The 19,589-nt window shown below is 41.3% G+C and overlaps 1 pseudogene; it reads left to right on the top strand.

Moving 5' to 3' along the window:
• Positions 1-2,964: 2,964 nt before the first annotated feature.
• Positions 2,965-4,953, top strand: LOC145046106 (alkylated DNA repair protein ALKBH6 homolog; annotated as a pseudogene).
• Positions 4,954-19,589: the final 14,636 nt, after the last annotated feature.

Genomic DNA, 19,589 nt, shown 5'->3' on the forward strand with positions numbered 1-19,589 from the left:
AGTTTAAAGAGGCGCAAGTGTCAGCTAGGAAGGATGTGGAGCGAGCATATGGTGTACTTAAGAGACGTTGGCAAGTACTAACGGTCAGGGGAAGGTCATATGAGGTGAAAAGGTTACAACACGTAATGTACGCATGTATCATATTGCATAATATGATTCTTGAAGACGAAGGAAGAGCGATATGTCGATACAACAAAAATGAAGTTTTACCAAATGTCGAAGGAGTAGCCGTTGGTACACAAGAGTATAGGGGGAATAGAAGAGAAGTACACAATCGCGACATTCATTAGGCCCTTCGTGCTGATTTGGTGGAGCACATTTATAGGGCTCATATTCAGCCCCCGTACGAGTTATCTCACGATGATTTGTTTGACGAATCAGATGAGGATTCTAATATGTTCGTCAAGAGTGAAGATTCCGACAACGAGAGTGACGCTGGGGAGAATGATGCAGATGATCAAGGCGATGATGAAGACGATGATTCCGAGTGATGTATCTTGGTTTAAATAAAATTAGGATATTAATTAACAACTTTTACTATGTTGTAGGTTGTTTGATTTTTTTTTTTTTTTTTTTTTTTTTTTTGCGGTTTTTTTACTTATTTAAATATTAGGGTTAATGTAATTTTTATTTTACTTAATGAAATGCTTTTTATTTTATTTAAATTTTATGTTTAATATTAATTTAAAAATTATAAATATATATATATATATATATATATATATATATATATATATATATATATATATATATATATATATATATATATTATTTCATATAAAAAAAAGTGAGTAAAGGGCTTCCAACCCATTTCTTGGTTTTTAGGTGAGGGAAAAGAGAGTGGGGAAACAGGGGTATGACACACCAAAAGTATAGGAAGCTTCCCTCCCACTCTTTCCAATCTTATGAAACTGGAACAAAAGAAAGCAAACGTGCATTTCAAATAAATAATTCTTACGCAACTCTCAAAAATCTTTTCAAAGTTAGTCCTAAACCAATGAAACATCAATTAAAATGTTCAAAATGCACCCTTGTGTGGAAAAGTCTGTTCAAATAAATCCAAGGCTTTAATACAAAAAAAATTATAAAATAATTTTTTTAACTAATGTTAATTTATTTTACATTAAATTAACTTCAGATTAAATAAAATTTGGAAAAATATTATATTAAATTTTTGGATAAAAAATTATTTAAATAAATAATTATTCTTATATATATTAAAGGAGGATAGTTTTTAGGAATAGTGAACATCCTGATTTTTTTGGCAAAAATAACCCATAAGTTTTCATATTTGTAGTTGTTCAGATTTTTTGCACTAAAATTTGATATATTGGCAATTTGGTCCTTTAAATTATTAACAGTCATATAAAGATAAGAAGATAGGGTCCCCCACCGGTTCCATCTTATCTTCAAACCCCCCACCCCCCCACCCGGTTTCTCATCCACTCATTTTCTAGGTTATCTAATCTGATTTCCACCCTTCTATTCTTTGGCTCCACCCATTTCTTTTGTTTTGATTGGCCAAGAGGGAAGACGAACACAACACAAAAGTTAGGGAAAAGAGAAATCGGGGGTAAACCATGGTTTAACCGGTTCATCGATCTTTTGCATCACCGATTGAGAACCGTCAACGCCACCGTCTGAGTTCCTCGGGTTACTTTACTTATGAATTTGGTTAACTTCTTAAACCGCACATCACTTGATGCGGCTTCTGGTCATAAATCAGATGAGTGTTTATATTGTTTGTTCTGCAACCATTGATTCTTGATTTTAATGATTTTTGTTTGGTCGTCGGGTTATTATCAAAGCTCAATCGGATCAGAAGATGCGAAATGTTGAGGAAAAGTGAGAATCGGAAGAAATTGTAGCAAGTTGGTAAGTATCTAGATCTTTTATGCCCTGTTTCTTCTACCCACAAAATCGTTACCTCCAGATATATTTATATTGTTTGTTCTGCAACCACTGATTCTTGATTTTAATGGTTTTCATTTGGTCGTCGGGTTATTATCGGAGTTCAATCGGATAAGGAGATGCCGAATGTTGAGGAAAAGTGAGAATCGGAAGAAACTGTAGCAAGTTGGTAACTATTTAGATGCTTTGACTTTGAAATGGAAGTTTTTTGCCTTTGCTTGAAGGTTGATTCTCCATAGTTGTTGCTCTGCCATCATTCCAAGCATTGAGATGGCATAGCTTACGAGGGGATATTTCGATGTTATAAACTCAACCTTTTATTCATTTAGTAATCTTTCTTTCACCTTCTTCTTTATCGGACCGATTATTTTCGCCTTCCTGCTTTATATGAACGGTGACCCCCTCGATCGTCTCCGATTGACCCCTCAATCGGCACGCGACCACCATCATAAGCCAGGTGACCCCTCAATCGTCTCCGGTTTACACATGTTCTATTTTAGGGCTTTTGAAGAGGAACCCGGGTAAGCGAATCCCCCCTCTCTCCGCCGTATGCCGTCGACTCCATGTGAAGCCTTGGCCCGGTGACCTTCGTACCCCATGGTTACAGGTTCGTATGTCTGCAACTTTTTTATGCTTTCGTTTTGTTAGACGATGAAACAACTGCTCAAACTTAATAGAAAGGTTTGAAGTTCTTCAAAGAGCTCTGATCGTTATACCAAATCTACAAATCGGCTTTCTCTTGACTTCTTCTTCAACACTGTTATTTATAAACCCCTGGTAAACTGATTCGTTGTTTTGCTATCTTGAACCCAGGTGTCCTTCTTGAATCTGTAGGTGCCCTTCAGCCTCACCATTTTCTTCACTGTTTCTCTATAAAAAATCGTCGTCTTCATGGGATGCCAATTATTTGGGTCCGGCTAAAACTGTTCAGATCACCGACATCACCTTCCAATTAGGTATCACTGTTCTTAACTACCTTTCTTTCTCCTCTTCATTTCCTAGCGTCATAGCATGAAGGTTCTGAATTTCCGATCGATTTGTAAACAAAGGGAAATGGAATCGAAAGATCATTTGAACAAGTTCAAAGTCGGCTCAGTTCCGATGTTGTACTACATACTCGACTTCATCTCCGATTCTGATAAAAAACTACTCCTAAATCAGGTATGTAATCTAATAACACATCTTTTGTTTTCTATCTTCTCTCCTTTTTGTTGTTCTTTGGGGTATTCGACAACAGTGTGATTTCTCACATCGAAATTGAGAACATTGGTGTAGTTGGGTAACTCTTATTCTCAAATTGAAACGAGGTTTTATATTTTGATTTTATAGATTTACACAGCTCTGGTTTCAAAATGGAAGTCTCTGAAAAACAGAAGATAGAAAATTTAGGGTATAGCATTGTTGTTATCTACGAACTTGTCAATTTGGAGGTTAAAATATATGTTGGTTATGATGGGATTTTTATTTTGTTTTCGTGTGATGTTTGTTACAGGAGGGATTGTCCATGAAAAAGGTCCTTTGCCTCAAGATTGTAAGCCCTAATCCTTCTCTCTTATCAATATCATTTCGGGATTAAGATATATTATACCTTATTGTCATAAAACTTAATTATTGAATTTTATATGTAACGATTTCATTTGATTTAATAAGATCAAGTTAATGAGTAATCATAGTTCATCTCTCTCTCTCTCTCTCTCTCTCTCTCTCTCTCTCTCTCTCTCTTTTCTCTGTGTAGTACCACCATTGTTGACAAAAATTATAGAAAAATCAAGGAGGAGTTGTGTTTGTTTCCTTCTGTAATCAATCATGTCCTCATTAATGAGTATCTTCCAAATCAAGGCATAATGGTTTGTACTGCGACTAAATCGATAAAAATTAGTATTTCGCGCTTACCCTTTTTTACTTTCCCATTTATTAACAATTTTTTAGGTGAAAACATAGCCCCACCAAGATGGGCCCGCATATTTTCCGATGGTGGCTATTCTTTCATTAGGATCACCTGTTGTCGTGGACTTCACTCCTCATTCAACTTTAGCAGACACTACAAGCAACATTCAAGAAACTAGTCATGGGAATTTACAAAACTACCCTCCTTTCTCTATTGCACTGATGCCACGCAGTTTATTGGTATTCAAAGATACAACATACTCAGGTGAGCCTATTTTTAAATGCTTTTCTTAATAGCCTCTGTAATTTCTGTTGTATATTATGGAACCTGATGTGTTCATTTACTTTTCTTTCCAGGTCATGGGTGTACTTGGATACCAGTTATAGAGAATTTTACAGTTCACCATGTCTATCGCTATCACCTCCATGAGACAGACTCAATTTTATCATCTGTCTTATTGTGTTCTTTTCATTTAAATCTATCTGCTATAAAATTCATGATTTGTAGGATTTAAAGAATTTTAATGGGTTTCAAAAAAAGAATATCTCAATTACAAAAAATAGATGGTGGTTAAAGGTATGTATAGTCTCTTAACATAGGATTCATATAAATATGATGTCTTTTGCCCTTATTCAAGTTTTGGGTTTGATGTATAGTTCAAATTCCTCATTTACTGTCTTTCACAAGGTGACTTAGATGGAGCTTACCAGGGTGTTATAAGGCTATTTTTGTCAAATGAAGATGAAATACATCTAACGATGCAAGGTAACACCAACTCCTTCGTCATGCCCCAACACATATCTATTTAAAAAAAAACTTCTATTTTTTCCATTTGCTACTTTTTTGTGTTATTAATTTTAGTTGTGTGATTTGTCTATGTGATGTTTGTTATAACAATTTTGCAGATTTGTTTTAAAAAATGACGACCTTGATTGAACTATTATGTGGGTGTTTGGTAAAATGCTTGAATGGTATTTCAAATATGCACCAGCTTATTGACATACCTGTGAAAATTTGTCCATTTTTGTTGATTATAATAGGTAATGGAATTCCTTAGCCATGTCAACAGTAGACTGAAACAACAACAAATTAGTAGGTTTTCCTTTGGAAGTGTTAATGAGGTTGTTGCTTCAGCAGCAATCGAAATAACATGAGCCGTTTGCATCTGGTCAAGCTCTGGTATCACAATCTCTACCACCTTCAATACCAAATGTAGAAAAAGTTATATATTTAATAAATACAAAATAATTGAGAACGAATTTTCAATATTTTATCCTAAATTATAGCCGTAAAATTTTACCAAGTCTTTAGTGCTTAAACTTTTTAAAAATTCAATCTTATGTGATTGACCACAATGAAGCTTCTCAAAAGCATAATCACGAAATAAGGACGGAAAGTTGATGTTATTATTAAAAAAAATATTGATAGTTATAACATGTTTACTTTTTTACCTGTTCAACTATTTTCATCATTTGTTTCTTAACATTAAACATTACCTGATGTGTATTTGTTTTTTGTTTGTTGACAGATTTGATGACATCATGAAGTATAAACAAACATGGAATACAAGGTGCACATTGACATCAGAAGGAAAAGAGAGCATGAAGGAAGTAATGTAGCTTATGTCTCTTCAATATCACCCTGCAACTGGTGGAAATAGAAACAGAAGTAGAAGCAGAAGCCGAGAATGTGGATGACTTGCCTGCATTTTGGATAGCATGTCCTTACTGTTTCTACATGTATAAGTATCAAAGGGTCTATGCAGAGTGCACTATTTAACCAGATGGGGAGGGTTAAACCCCAATGTTGAATCCAATTATTGACCACCTGATTGATCAAATAAACAAATAACTGATCAAATAACATTTACAAAGAACAAACAACGGAAAAAACTGTAGCATCCGATAATGGAAAAAACTTTAGCATCCGACAACGGAAAAAACTGTAGCATCCGACCCCCGCAACGCGGGGGTTCCCCATCTATTTTAAATAAATTTTGAATTAATAAAAGATTGGGAAATTATTAAATAATTCATTATACTTAGTCAAGATAAACAATCACTTCCAAATATTAATTTATATTGAAATTTTCTAGGAAATCAAATTAATTTTGGAAGTTACGACTTCACGACAACACATTCCGACTTTCTCGCATCCATTATCGACAACAAATCGGACTTTAAGGTGATGGCCAAATTTTTACATTTTTTTACCTGCGGGGGGGGGGGGGGGGGGGGGGGGGGGTTGGAATACATATACTATATTATAGATACACATGTATCTAAACATCTTGTTTAACTAAAAAACATCATCATTTTTATGCGATATAAATCACACAAAAAATTTATTTACTACTCTACTACTTAGGGTACGGGGAATCTAGTTTGGAGGGCTACATAAGATTGTTGGATTTTAGAACAACTTAATTGCTAAAATGATTTTGCCCTTGTCTGGCCCTCGTCTGTACATAGTATTACGGGTACTAAGTAATATTTATCATACAAAATTACATAAATTTTCATTATTTTGTGTAAACACATTACTAGTTGGTTAAATATCTGTTTAAACGCTTATGTGCTATAAATAAACAAGTCAATTTTAAATATCAATATCAATATATGTTATTTCATTAAAATGATACAATTAATAAAAATAACATATACTTTCCGACTCCAAATGTGCTATGACTGTATAGACAATTATCAACTTGGTAGTTTCAATATACATCATACGTACACAAAAATATATAGGTTTATATATTTATACAAGTTATAGAACTTGTATCTTAGGCTTATATATGTGCTTGTGTACAGTACGCTAAGTTTTATCATCACTTTAAACAAATATAGTACACTTTTACGCTTACATTTATCAATTATACTTGTCCTCCACCCGTTTATTTGTATATGCGGTTGTTAAGTACAACCTTGACATATAAATTTATCCGTATATATGTATGTCTGTTTATCCATTATCCTTACAACTTTTCCACTATAAAGTTTAACTAGATTTCATTATCTAGAAACCACAATTTAGATTTGTATCTTTATCAAACATTTACAAACACAGTTGTAATTACAACAAAGGAAATACTTTTTAGATTATATTAAAAGTATCATTATTTTAGAAAAGTTGTGACACTCACCAACCTTTGTGTTGACCCTCAAAATTACATGTAGTCTTAGGAGATCATTTGACATGCGTTCAGATAAAAGATTAATCATGGATTACAAACGACCTAGCTATCTAGTTTTTGTTATGTGTTTGCTTGTTTATGGAAACTATTGTATTATTATTATCTATAAGAACCCTGTATTTAAACTTAATTATGGAATATAAATGTTGTTTTGTTTATCGTTGTACTTGTGCTATATATTCAGTTTACTTGTGTCACACCCCCAGTCGGCGGTGGAAACACCGGGCGGTGTAACGTAATATTTGTATCGCAAATAAATGACATACATTGAATATTACTAAATAATTTTATAAACTACATACCTTTATTGATGATTGAAAGGTACATTATTTTTGTTTCCTAGTATTTATTGCGTATTATCCGACTATTGCATACGTCATAACGAATATATGTTCCATACGAACAGAAAGGATAACAGTAAAACATCTCTTGTTTGAGAAACGTCCAGTTTATCATGTTTCTGAAAACACATACATTTTGAAAATATGTCAACATAAAGTTGGTGAGTCCATAGGACTCAAAGTAAAAATAATACTTTTTCAAAGTTCGAAAAGTATAGAACATTTTCTGAAATATCATTCTGACTCATACTTGTTGCTAACATATAGTGTATATATATATATATATATATATATATATATATATCCTAGGTATAATGGGTTACTTACTGATTAAGTGTTATACCTATAAGTTTCATATACTATGCATATAAGTGTTTGTAATCCTATACAAATGAATGTTACTATGTATAGATCTTGTGACAACCCGATATTTTCGAATCAGTATAATAACCTAAAAAGTCAAGAATTTGTAATCTCTTTTAATGTAATGAAATTTGCATCAAAATTTTGAATGTTCAAAAGTCTCTATTGGGTTACATAAAATGATAATCATATCAAGGGTTTCAGAAATATAAAGAACACTAAAAACCGAGTTATAACGAAGAAGTTATGACCATTCTAAGAGTCACAGTAAAAACCGGCAATACTGATAAACGTAAAACGCGAAGTTTCAATACAATTATATTTAGTCTTAGGTATCTAAATGAAAGTTGTAGATATCATTAGATCGTATCTGTATATAAAAGAACGTCCAAATCTAACTTCGTATGAGAAAATTATGATTTTCCAAGTTCCGAATATAGCAGCAGACAACTAAAATACTCGAAATAGAGATCGAGAGATTTTTAGCACAACCGTATAAAGTCTGATGAGAACGGACTTCACATGAACAAGTTATGGATTTTTAATGGACTTTTTGTGTCCCGGCCCGTTAAAAATATATAAAAATAAAAATAAAGTCAAAAATTGCCGACGGAGTCTAAACGAGAGTTGCATAGCATAATCTCACATACACGTGGATATAAAATACGTTAAAAACGGAGCTCGTACACTGAAGTTACTAATTTTACAAGTTTTCGACACAAAATCCGAGGCTGTCAAGCCCACCACGACGTGGTATTGTGACTGATGGGTGCCAGGTCCATCAGCAAATGTCTCGTCAATAGAAGAGGATATAATCTCTCACCATGACATGGTGAGGTGTACCACGACGTGGCGCCCAATATAAGGCTATAAATAGCAGTCGCAGTTGTTGGGTTCCATTGCTCATTTCTTCTCTCTCTCGTGCCGAAGCTCTGTATTTAAACCCCCCCGAAGCCCTGGTCTTCATATCCAAGTTCTGAAGGAAGGTTTTTCACTCCCGAGATTCCCGAGAATCCCGAGAAATTCAACTTTCCCTAGTCGAAGTTCTGCTCAGTTTTCGTTTCGCCTCCTTCTGTCTATAAAGTGAGTCATACCCCTACAAATACGTTTACAAAAACATTATAAATGTTTTTATACACTTTCAAGGGGGGGGGGGGGGATACAAGTAAACACGCGGTTACTCTCCTGTGGAAAACATTAAGCTTTTACTACACTTATCTTTATATAACAAATCAAATGTGATTCATAACTATCATATGAAAACATTCGCATGCAACACCTATTCAATAACATTTTGTCCTTTAAGAGTAAAAACATGTTGTTATACAAATATCAAACACTTTAGTTATATTTTGGTGTAAAATGTTTAGTGGTGTTATTAAAAATGTTATACTTACATGCCAAGCTGATACTACACTAGGGTTTATCATACAACGAATCATGCAGTTGAGAAAAACTATAATAGGTATAGCTTACTACATATTCAAGAGATTTTACAAACTATAAGTACTATATCAAGGAAAAACTTTCATATATAAGAACAAATGAACTTTTCATATGTAAATCTATTTGATACTAAGTTTTGTGAGACGTTTAGCTTCACATACTTTTGAGTATACAGTTAAAGTCCTGTATTATATATCATAATCTCTTGTACGGAGATCATGATAATTTTGTATAGATCTATACGGTATTGATAATCCTGCACCTAAACTGTTAGCTATAGTTAGACCGACAAGTCTTGGGTGACAAACGTTATAACATTCCAAAGCATGAAGAATGTTGTTATAGACAGTCTGGGTCAATAGTATGTTTATAAAACTCACATGGAGTATTAAAAACACCTTGATTTATGGGGTTATGTAATGCCTTAGAGATTCTTTTACGTACATAAATCTTCTATTCTTGGCATGAAAAACACTATTTCATAATAATTTTTGGAACTTTTTAACTACCATACACTTTTGGAAAAATATTGGAATTTTAGAAACAACATTCGAAACAGTCGGGTCTTAGTAGAAGACTACTTTTATACTAGTAGGAAATATGGGGTTTTCTAGGACTTTTCAAACATCTACAAACAAATTCATTTATATTTGTAGCACCTGGTTCCTGGTATGTAAATCTTATTTGAGTATTTTCCATTTTTAGTCTTGGACTCGGCGAGTCATAGATCCGAATCGCCGAGTAGAGACGGGACCTGGGACACGTTTAAGTTGGTGACTCGGCGAGTCCATATCCTGGACTAGGCGAGTCACCGTTGTTGGATGAAACCCTAAGTTTCAGGGGTTTGCACCCTATTTAAACATCATATCCGCCCCAGGCCAACCCCCATTCACCCCGAGAGCTCCCAACCCTCGTTCTAAGCTTGTTCCTTGAGAGTTTGAGGCTATTGTGTGTGTTCTTGAAGGTTTTGAGGCAAGAAGGGGAAGTAGATCAAGAGGAAGGAAAGGAATCCAGACATCTTTGCAGTCTTTCAGTAGTTTCTTTGAGGTATAATCCGTTTTCCCCTGTTTCTATGCTTATTACTTCATGAAAGTCATTCTTGAGCCAATCCCTAAGTTTGTATGTGCAAATTATCTCGTAATAGGCTGATTGGCCCTTAGATCTAGGCATGGTTGAGCTCCAGGAGTTCAGATCTGTTGCCTTTATGGACCCTCATTGCATGAAGACCATAGATCTACCCTCTTGAGTACATTTTGAACCCTAAAACCCTCATGGGTGAATATCTACACGTAAATTTGGAAACTTTACGTGTGATTCGTGTTCTAAGAGTCCAGATCTGTGAATGGCATGGACTGGAATCCAGCAAATATGTGTACTTAGTAGGTGCATGGCAATGACTCGGCGAGTCGTTCATGTGACTTGGCGAGTCTGCTTGCGAGTCTCTGAGTTTGTCCCCTTTTCGTAGTGTTGAGTGTGCAGTGAGTCACGGGGTGTGACTCAGTGAGTTGGAAGCTGAACTCATCTATGGAGGAACTCGGCGATTCGATTCCCTGACTCGGCGAGTTCAAGGCAATCTCCTTAGATCAAGAACAGACCCGGCGAGCTGTTCATACAACTCGGTGAGTCTCTGCATAAGTGTTCATCGGATGAAGATGAACTCGACGAGTTGTTCATACAACTCGGCGAGTAGGATGAAGGACTTGAATGTCAGTTTAGAAGAAGAACTCGTCGAGTCATAGCCTAACTCGAAGAGTAGAAACGAGACTCAGGACAATCGTCTGGCTAGGGACTCGGCAAGTTGGAGAGCCAACTCGGCGAGTCGGGTCAACTGAAAGTTGACTCTGACTTTGACTTAGGGCTAGACCAGGGGTAAAATGGTCATTTTACCCAAAGGACAGTTAGCAGTGTTTGATTGAGTATGTTGTAGGAATTGCAGTCGGAGGATTTGCGGAGCAGCAGTAGCAGCAGTCAATCAGTTCCCGATCAGTTCAGCAGCTACTTTGAGGTGAGTTACCTTCCAGTCGCGGTGGGTCTACGGCCACAATGCCGACCCACTAGTAGGAGTCGTATGTTCCATAATTGTCTTGGTGATATCATCTTGGTTGCTACTACCTGATATGTTATATGCTATCATGATACGTTATATGTGATAGTAGTAGATTTCGGTTGTTAGGACCGAAGGGTAGTCAGACACCCCAGAAATGTCTGACAGTATGTGATGATATGTTTGTATGTTGGGCTGCTATGTTATGCGATAGAGGTAGTAGGAGGGGACCAATCCCCGAGGATCGGTTGTTAGGACCGATGGGTAGTCAGCACCCCAGAATGGCTTGACATGGGTAGTCAGCACCCCAGAATGGCTTGACACGAGTAGGACGGCGCCCCAGAATGGTTGTACCGTGTAGTCAGGCACCCCAGAATAGCCTGGCAGTATGTATGTTATGTGTTTGTATGGTATGTGGTACGATGGGGGAACTCACTAAGCTTTGTGCTTACGTTTTACAGTTTTGGTTTCAGGTACCTCTTCTTCGAAGGGGAAGGAGCTGGCGCAGTAGTGGCACATCATGCACACACTCTGGTTTCCGTATTTACGAGATTCACTGGGATTTGTACTATGATATTTTGATGGGTTGTATGGTTTGGATTTTAGACATGGTTTACATTGTGTTATGGTTTGATCAAACAATGTTTTTTTTAATTATTAATGTTTTCTAAAGTAATGTTTTTAAAACGAAATTTTCGGACGTGAAAATTTGGGTTGTTACAAGTTGGTATCAGAGCCCTGGTTTGAGGGATTCGGACTCACCTTCGGGGGTGTCTGAACTCAAATCGAGGGATTAAAAGATTTTTAAAAGAAAATGTTTTCTAAAATGAAGAGAAGAGTTTAAGAAAGAACAAAGTGTGTGTGATGTGCGCGACCGGCCGAGCTCAAGTAAGTATTCCCCAAAGTACCCATAAAAGTTTATGTTATGTTTATCAGCTTTTGTAGAACAACATCCTAGAATAGGACTAAGGATCTAGGAGTTATGCCTTATGTGCCTGCTTTATGTGTTCCACCTATATGAGAATTGCATGCTAGTATAGAGTAGACAGCAGTAGGGTAGCCTGTTAGGGTGTGCCTGATAGTGTGAGTTAGCATGGTGTGCTAGTTCAGTCTCTCTCTCTATAAGAGCGGAATTGCTTGAGGTTGTTTCCCTTGTTTGAATTCTGCTTGCTTCGTGCTACGTGGGACTCCGAATAATGGGAATTAGCCATTAGGCGAATACGTCACATCACATGTGATCAGAGTTGAATAATCTTAGAGTACCGGATTTGATCCTACTGCGCAGGTCTTGTTTGAGTCCAACCATTGTAGGGACGAGTCGGGTACTCGAAGGATTATCTGAGTCTCGTCACATGTGATGGTATTCGGGTGATGGCTAATTGGAATCACAAGGAGGCCTGCAGCAGCTGAGGACTGGATCGAGTAGAGCCGGAGATTTCCCTAGGGCGAGCCTGGGATGAGTATAGTAGTAACCAGCCTTAGTGTAAGGGACCTGGTGGAGTCGAGATAGTCCTTGAAGAAGGTATGGATATATGTGGAAGGTAGTATGGGCCCATACTACTGAAAGCAGAGGATCCGTACCTGAACCAAGGAAGGCCAAGACAAGACCAGGGAACTTGTAAGTAGCTGTGATCCCTCAGGAAGTATCAGTATATCTAATGATTGTTGTGATGTATTGCAGAATGGTGGTACTTCGATCGAGGCCGGTGGATGGCGGTTCTGGAGAGGGGTCAGGTTCAGGATCAGGTTCCGAGCCGGTAGATGAGGGGCTACGCGAGTTCATCGCGTCAGAGATCACCAGAGGCATTCTTGAGTCGACCCCCATTCTCTTTGGGTCGATCAAGGAAGGGATTGTGGAGTTGATGGAGGATCGTCTGCAGGCATTCAGGAGTGATTTGGCATCTAGCCAGTTGGGATCTCGCACACTGTCCTTCAAGGACTTCAGGGGCAGTGGTGCGCCGGACTTCCATGGGGTGAAAGACCCTGTTGTTGCTAGGCGATGGATTGCAGACATCGAGTCTGCACAGTTGACTAGCTTCTGCCCCGAGGGGTCGAAGGTGAGGTATGCAGCGGGGTGTTTACGGGACCGAGCCCGAGATTGGTGGGAGTCAGTGGGTGACTCGTTGGGAGCCTCAGCTATCGAGGCTATGACCTGGTCGGACTTTGTGACCAGGTTCAGGGCAGAGTTTGCGCCGACTGTCGAGCTTCAGCAGCTGGCCAGGGAGTTTCTGGATATGAGACAGATGATGGAGACTGTGGCGGAGATCACCGCCAAGTTCCGGGAGAGGGCTTTGTTGGTGCCCCAGTATGGTGGTGACAAGGATATGAGGAGGACTCGTTATCACGATATGCTTCGAGCTGACATCCGGGAGCATGTTAGCTTTTCGGCTTGCCCTACCTTGGACTCTATGATTACCAGGGCGAGGGAGAGGGAGATAGATTTGGAGCACATCCGGAAACGGAAATTAGAGGAGGGACAGGCAGGAGGGGCTTCGGGGAAGAAGCCCAGGGGATCAGATGGTAGGCCGAAAGGCCAGTTAGGACCGCGCCGCTGCAGGAAGTGCGGCAGGCCGCACGAGGCGGCGTGCAAGATGGGATCATCAGACTGCTACAAGTGCGGCAAGTCTGGGCACATCAGCAGGGATTGCACTGCTCCAGCAGTAGTTATTCAGACATCAGAGTTGCTGTGTTTCCACTGCAACCAGAGGGACCACAAGAAGGCCAATTGCCCCCAGTTGACAGTTTCAGCACCGGTGAAGGCGCCAGCTCCACCGACCTTGCGGATCACGGATGGCCGGCAGGGCAAGGCAGAGGCTCCGGTGATGAGGAGCTGAGCATTCCAGTTGACTACCGAGGAGGCACGCGCCGCACCCGATGTGGTGATAGGTATGATTCTTTCCCTCTATCTTTTGTTTTATAATGTTATGATATTGATATGTGCTCCGTATGTATATGTATGCATTAGGATCGTTCCATGTGAACGGCATCCCAGTTCAGGTATTGTTCGACCCGGGTGCATCCCGAGCGTTTGTTTCTCTTGCACTTAGCAAGAGGTTTCATGAGACTTCAGGCGAGTTAGATTGCCCTTTAGAGGTAGAGATTGTTGATGATCGATCGGTGCGAGCATCGATGGTGTTTCGAGATTGCATTCTGCGTGTGTTTGAGGAGCGTTACCTGGTAGACTTGGTTCCCATTCCATTGCGTGGGAACAAGGTGATTATTGGCATGGATTGGTTGAGCCCTAATGGGGCGGTGATAGACTGCGCGCAGCAGCTAGTGCGGGTCAGGACCCCAAACGGGGGAGAGTTAGTGATTCATGGCGAAAGGCCGCAGTGTGGACCCACTCTATGTTCAGCAGCGAGGGCTAGACTCTATCTTCAGCAGGGATGCACAGGATATGTCGCGTATGTGATGGATACCCGGGAGGCGGGTAAGGCGACAGTGAGCAAGGTTCCGGTGGTTCGAGATTTTGCAGATGTTTTCTCGGAGGAGCTACCTGGGATACCTCCGGAGCGACAGGTGGAGTTCAGGATTGACCTTATCCCCGGTGCAGCTCCGATAGCCAAAGCACCGTATCGGTTGGCTCCTCCCGAGATGTAGGAGTTGTCTATGCAGCTGCATGAGCTGCTAGACAAGGGATTCATTCATCCAAGCAGTTCGCCTTGGGGAGCCCCGATTCTATTTGTGAAGAAGAAGGATGGGTCGCATCGGATGTGTATAGATTACCAGGATTGAACAAGGTAACGGTGAAGAACCGTTACCCACTCCCGAGGATTGATGACCTCTTTGACTAGCTTCAGGGAGCATCTTGGTTCTCCAAGATTGACTTGCGTTCGGGTTATCATCAGATGAGGGTCAGGGAGGAGGATACGCAGAAGACCGCGTTTCGGACGCGCTATAGCCACTATGAGTTTGTGGTGATGCCGTTTGGGCTCACCAATGCTCCTGGTGCGTTCATGGACCTCATGAACCGCGTGTACAGACTGATGTTGGATCGGTCTGTGATAGTCTTTATCGATGACATCTTGGTTTATTCCAAGACTCAGGAGGAGCATGAGGAACATCCGAGAGAGGTGCCGGAGGCCCTGAGGAGAGAGAGCTTGTATGCCAAGTTCTCCAAGTGTGAGTTCTGGCTACGCGAGGTGCAATTTCTTGGGCACCTCGTCAACCAGAACGGGATTCTGGTTGATCCGACCAAGGTCGAGGCCGTGATGAGATGGGAGGTTCCGAAGTCTCCATCTGAGATTTGGAGTTTCCTGGGATTAGCGGGCTACTATCGGAGATTTATCCAGGATTTCTCCAAGATAGCCGTACCCTTGACGCGACTGACGAAGAAAGCCGTGGTCTTTCGTTGGGGACCCGAGCAGCAGGCTGCATTTGAGACACTGAGACAGAGATTGTGCGATTCGCCGATCTTAGCCCTGCCAAAGTGCGTAGAGAATTTTGTGGTTTACTGTGATGCGTCCATTTGAGGATTGGGCGCAGTTCTGATGCAGAAGGGGCATGTCATTGCCTACGCTTCGAGGAAGCTCAAGCCTCACAAGGCGAACTACCCGACGCATGATTTGGAGTTGGGGGTTGTGGTTTTTGCCTCAAGATTTGGCGACATTACCTCTACGGGGTTCGATGTACCATCTACACGGACCACAAGAGTCTGAGGTACCTCATGGATCAGCCGAATCTGAACATGAGGCGGCATTGGTGGTTGGATGTGGTGAAGGATTATGATTGCGAGATCCTTTACCACCCGGGGAAGGCCAACATGGTGGCCGATGCGCTTAGCCACAAGGCGGCACCGATCAGGGACGTATGCATGAGGATGACCGTAGTGACTCCCTTATTGGAGCTAATTCAGGAGGCTCAACAGGAGGCTATCAAGGAGGAGCATCGGAAGAGCGAGCGCATGGTGGGTCAGGTGTCCTCCTTTGATTATGATAGCCGAGGACTATTCATACTACACCGTAGGGTGTGGGTGCTGTATCACGGAGGCGTGCGCCAGATTTTGATGGAGGAGGCGCACAAGTCCCGATTCTCTATTCATCCCGGGGCGACAAAGATGTATAGGGATCTTCGTCTGGATTATTGGTGGCCCTGCATGAAGCGGGATGTGGCATGGTACGTTGAGCGGTGCTTGACCTGCAGGAAGGTCAAGGTCGAACATCAGAGACCGCATGGTAAGATGTAGCTGTTGGATATTCCACTGTGGAAATGGGAAGATATCACGATGGATTTTATTACGAACCTTCCCAGGACCGCGCGTGGAGTGGATTCGATTTGGGTCATCGTGGATTGATTGACCAAGAGTGCTCACTTTATTCCGATTCAGGAGAGCATATCGGCCGAAAAATTGGCCGACATCTATATCAGGGAGATCGTGGCGCGGCACGGGGTGCCGGTATCGGTAATCTCGGACAGGGATGTGCGTTTTACTTCTAGATTTTGGAAGAGATTTCATGACGAGTTGGGCACTCGTTTGCATTTTAGCATCGCCTTTCACCCGCAGACGGATGGCCAGAGCGAGCGGACCATCCAAATTGTGGAGGATATGTTGCGGGCATGCGTGCTAGACTTCGGTGGTAGTTGGGATACCTATCTTCCCCTGATCGAGTTCTCATATAACAACAGCTATCACGCGAGTATTGACCGTCCTCCTTTTGAGTTGTTGTACGGACGAAGGTGCAGGACCCCGATATGTTGGGGTGAAGTTGGCCAGAGAGTCATGGGGGAGCACCGAAGTGGTTATCAAGACGACCGAGAGAATCCACCAGGTCCGGAGCAGGCTTCAGACCGCTCAGAGTCAGCAGAAAAGTTACGCCGACAAGCGTCGATCCGACTTGGAGTTCCAAGTCGGGGATATGGTTCTCCTGAAGGTGTCGCCTTGGAAAGGCGTCATTCAATTCAGGAAGCGGGGCAAGTTGGGCCCGAAATTCATCAGACCGTTCAGGGTTGTAGCCCGGGTGGGCAAGGTGGCGTATAGACTGGATCTGCCAGCCGAGCTCAGCCAGATCCACAACACTTTCCATGTTTCTCAGCTGTGGAAGTGCCTAGTGGATGATTCAGCGGTAGTGCCGTTAGAGGATATTCAGGTTGATGACAACCTGAATTACATTGAGCGCCCAGTTGCAATCCTCGATAGGAAGTCTAAGGATTTGAGGAACAAGAGGGTGGAGCTAGTGAAGGTGCAATGGCAGCACCGCACGGGTTCGGAATGGACTTGGGAGCCGGTGGACGAGATGATGGAGCATTACCCCAAGCTGTTTCAGGATCGAGCAGCAGACTTCGAGGTCGAAGTCTAAAATAAGTGAGGGAGATTTGTAGCACCTGGTTCCTGGTATGTAAATCTTATTTGAGTATTTTCCATTTTTAGCCTTGGACTCAGCGAGTCATAGATCCGACTCGCCGAGTAGAGACGGGACCCAGGACACGTTTAAGTTGGCGACTCGGCGAGTCCATATCCTGGACTCGGCGAGTCACCGCTGTTGGATGAAACCCTAAGTTTTAGGGGTTTGCACCCTATTTAAACATCATATCCGCCCCGGGCCTGCCCCCATTCACCCCCAGAGCTCCCAACCCTCGTTCTAAGCTTGTTCCTTGAGAGTTTGAGGCTATTGTGTGTGTTCTTGAAGGTTTTGAGGCAAGAAGGGGAAGTAGATCAAGAGGAAGGAAAGGAATCCAGACATCTTTTCAGTCTTTCAGCAGTTTCTTTGAGGTATAATTCATTTTCCCCTGTTTCTATGCTTATTACTTCATGAAAGTCTGTCTTGAGCCAATCCCCAAGTTTGTATGTGCAAATTATCTCGTAATAGGCTGATTGGCCCTTAGATTTAGGCATGGTTGAGCTCCAAGAGCTCAGATCTGTTGCCTTTATGGACCCTCATTGCATGAAGACCCTAGATCTACCCTCTTGAGTACATTTTGAACCCTAAAACCCTCATGGGTGAATATCTACACGTAAAGTTGGAAACTTTACGTGTGATTCGTGTTCTAGGAGTCCAAATCTGTGAATGGCATGGACTGGAATCGAGCAAATCTTTGTATTAGTAGGTGCATGGCAATGACTCGGCGAGTCGTTCATGTGACTCGGTGAGTCTGCTCGCAAGTCTCTGAGTTTGTCCCCTTTTCGTAGTGTCGAGTGTGCAGTGAGTCACGGGGTATGACTTAGTGAGTTGGAAGCTGAACTCATCAATGGAGGAACTCGGCCAGTCGATTCCCTGACTCGGCGAGTTCAAGGCAATCTCCTTAGATTAAGAACAGACTCGGCAAGCTGTTCATACAACTCAGCGAGTCTACGCATAAGTGTTCATCGGATGAAGATGAACTCGACGAGTTGTTCATACAACTCGGCGAGTAGGATGAAGGACTTGAATGTCAGTTTAGAAGAAGAACTCGTCGAGTCATAGCCTAACTCGACGAGTAGAAACGGGACTCAGGACAATCGTCTGGCTAGGGACTCGGCGAGTCGGGTCAACTGAAAGTTGACTCTGACTTTGACTTAGGGCTAGACCAGGGGTAAAATGGTCATTTTACCCAAAGGACAGTTAGCAGTGTTTGATTGAGTATGTTGTGGAAATTGCAGCCGGAGGATTTCCGGAGTAGCAGCAGCAGTAGTCAGTCAGTTCCCGATCAGTTCAGCAGCTACTTTGAGGTGAGTTACCTTCCAGTAGCAGTGGGTCTACGGCCACAATGCCGGCCCACTAGTAGGAGTCGTATGTTCGATGATTGTCTTGGTGATATCATCTTGGTTGCTACTACCTGATATGTTATATGCTAGCATGATACGTTATATGTGATAGTAGTAGAGTTCGGTTGTTAGGACCGAAGGGTAGTCAGACACCCCAGAAATGTCTGACAGTATGTGGTGATATGTTTGTATGCTGGCCTGCTATGTTATGCAATAGAGGTAGTAGGAGGGGACCAGTCCCCGAGGATCGATTGTTAGGACCGATGGGTAGTCAGCACCCCAGAATGGCTTGACATGGGTAGTCAGCACCCCAGAATGGCTTGACACGGGTAGGACGGCACCCTAGAATGGCCGTATGGGTGGGTCGGCACCCCAGAATGGCCGTACCGGGTAGTCAGGCACCCCAGAATAGTCTGGCAGTATGTATGTTATGTGTTTGTATGGTATGTGGTATGATGGGGGAACTCACTAAACTTTGTGCTTACGTTTTACAGTTTTGGTTTCAGGTACCTCTTCTTCGAAGGGGAAGGAGCTGGCGTGGTAGCGGCATATCATGCACACACTCTGGTTTCCATATTTACGAGATTCACTGGGATTTGTACTCTGATATTTTGATGGGTTGTATGGTTTGGCTTTTAGACACGGTTTACGTTGTGTTATGGTTTGATCGAACAATGTTTTTTTAATTATTAATGTTTTCTAAAGTAATGTTTTTAAAA

The sequence above is a fragment of the Lactuca saligna genome, chromosome 5 (assembly GCF_052625555.1).
Source record: "Lactuca saligna cultivar CGN05327 chromosome 5, ASM5262555v1, whole genome shotgun sequence".
Classification (NCBI taxonomy): domain Eukaryota; kingdom Viridiplantae; phylum Streptophyta; class Magnoliopsida; order Asterales; family Asteraceae; genus Lactuca; species Lactuca saligna.